The sequence below is a fragment of the Cariama cristata genome, unplaced genomic scaffold, assembly GCF_000690535.1.
Source record: "Cariama cristata isolate BGI_N322 unplaced genomic scaffold, ASM69053v1 scaffold12015, whole genome shotgun sequence".
Taxonomy (NCBI): Eukaryota; Metazoa; Chordata; class Aves; order Cariamiformes; family Cariamidae; genus Cariama; species Cariama cristata.
This window is the reverse complement of record NW_009617002.1, coordinates 61,849-64,521: the sequence shown is the minus strand read 5'-3', so window position 1 is coordinate 64,521 and position 2,673 is coordinate 61,849.

Genomic DNA, 2,673 nt, shown 5'->3' with positions numbered 1-2,673 from the left:
GGAGGAGGCAGCTGCCTGGGTGTTGCCCTCCATGTTGGCATTGTGGTGGTGTAGGGCTGTGGAGACCTCTCCTCGCCCGCTCCGCGCCCCGCACCGGCCCTCCTTCGGCCCTGCCCTTGGTGTGGCTCAGTTTTAATACAGGTAACTGTTTCCTCAAGTTGCACGCCACCAAACTCCGCAGCTGTGAGTTTGACTGGTGTCTTTGCGAGCTGAATCCTAGACAGACATGGCCACCATTTTAGAATGCAATACACAGTGGGAAGAGTAATAAGCCTTCATCTTCATCATCATCATCTCGACCGATGGTGTAGTAAGCTCCAAATTGGGGTGTGAATTCTGATTTCCTTTTGTTGGTCAGCTCAATTTACTGAGAAATACCGTGAAGATCTTAGAACCATAGTTTGTGTGGTCAGAATTGTTAGTTCATTTAAAGGGATAAGCAACCGCGCTGGTGAGGAGAGGGGTTTCTTAGAGTAAAAATCTAATTAACGAACGTATGTGAATCATCTTTATTTTGAGTGAATTGCTGTAAGTGGAGGGTGGTGCAAGTCTGGGGTGGTGCGGCTGGCTTGAGGTAGTTAACGTGATGGCAACAACTAGAATGCTAAACAGCAACTGGGAGCCTTAAATCTCATCTAGCAAGAGGTGAAGCTGACAAAACATTTCTGTAGACTTAAGTTTTGTGAGTGAGACTTTGAGTTCAAAGAAATAATGTTCAGAAACACATGCTCTTCAGTTTCATGTTTTGATCGTTGCTGGGACTCCTGTTGGTAACGATTCTTTTCCTTCCGAATTAAAATAGCAGTAACTGTCTGAGACGATAGAAATATTTGTAGCAGATTGAATAACCTGAATCTCATCGGAGAGGAAGATGTTTCTTTTCTCTGGAAGAAGAGTCCTGGTTTGGAGTGGTATGAACGCACACAAGAATGCTCTTGAATTTATATCTAGGTAGAATATGCCAGTGCCCCTTTCCATGCAGTGTAACCAAATGCTGACATAGTTAAGGGGGTACGATGGGTTTCATTATACAGTCAACATTGAACTTATGTAGTATTTTTGAGTAGAATAATCTTTTGGGGCTGTATATTGTCAACAGTATTTCAACAACTGTGAGCAGAACAGAATTTTTATGAAGAGTGGGGTTTTTTTTCCCTCTGTGACTTTTTTTTTTTTTAAATCTCATCGATGTTTCTTGGCTGCTTGTGTAAAAAGCCAAAACCCTGTAATAAAGGGTGCTTCTAAGCCATATTATCTGTTAGATACTCATAAAGGAATAGCTCTCCTAAGGAATGAATTACTTATTACAGCTGCATTTTCAGCATACTCTCCCCTTCACTTACTAAAGAGCTAATATCTGTCTGTATTTACGATCGTGTGTTTCACTGAACGTATTTAGAAGTAGGATGAAAATAGTTGGAGCTGCTGAGGGCTGAACACCTAATAGTTGTACGGAGCCTGACTTTCATGAAAGCTTAGCTACCATGGCTCTTATCTACCCTAGATAATTGCTTGAATGACTTGGGCAAGTGCAGTTGTTCGTTCACAGAGGGAGCTCTTCCAAATCTGCCAGAAAAAGCCTTGAAGTTGACGTAGTTCCTGGCCTTCCTCCTGAAAACAGGAGGCGCAGTGAATATTCAGTTATTCTTTTCTGTGTGATCAAGTGGTTTATAATACCGTGAGCTACAAACTATACCAGCCTTTTCACAAAATTATATATGTTCCAACTAAATGCGTTGTTTAGTGACGGCTAGGGTTTGAAATCTTAATGCGTGCAAGTGAATCTTTTGCCTGCCTTCTTAGACAGGTTGTGTGCCAGTGAGCAGGTAGGCAGCGTCATGAACTGTTAGGATCTGTGCCGAAAAAGGAATTCAAAATTTGATTGCTGGGCTTGCATTGTTTTAGCTTGAACTCTGCTGGATAATTATCAGCAGATGAATTTGTGCTTTTATATCTGAACTGCAGTATGGAATAATGTTATGCGAGACTGGTGGTGCTCAACTGTAGCTTCACAATTTGCTCATGGAGAAGTCCTTGCTCCTAAGCTAGCTTTGATGTTTCAGCACCAGACGACGAAGAGGAGAGCTCCCTGTTATCTGAAGGACCAGGGTCATCTTTTCCTCAGGTACCTTTCTGCTAGCGTTAGCTGGGCATCAGGTGAGCTTGCAGAAAACCACATCTGTGGTGGTTTCTCTTGTGGGGCAGGTGTCGAGGACAGCGACCTGTTCTGTGAGGGGGGTATCGAGGCATCTGACGTACTGTAGACATCTGGGTGGAAGATAGTGGATTCTGGGTGATCATTGCATGTTCAGGGGATGAAGGAACATTCCGGAATATAACAGGAGGTGTTATTTCTGTGTAGCAGTTTACAGTTGAGCACTCAAAAGAAGCTTTCTTCCTCTTCATTCCAGTTCAGTGTGTTCCAGTCATCACTGATGACTTAGTTTTGCTCTTTGGGTGATTCTGGGCTACTGCAATGACTGTCTTGTGGAGGGTGCAACAATAACCGTATTCACTGACGCTGTTTTGTATGGAACAGCGAAGTGAAGGCTTTTTGTCAACGGTCTTGAGCGTAAGTAGACAGTACCATTGGCAGGAAAGTGTTCAGATGAGATACAGAGCTTTGCTGGCAGTGATTGCTTCTGGTAGTTAACGTGCTACGTAAATTAGAGG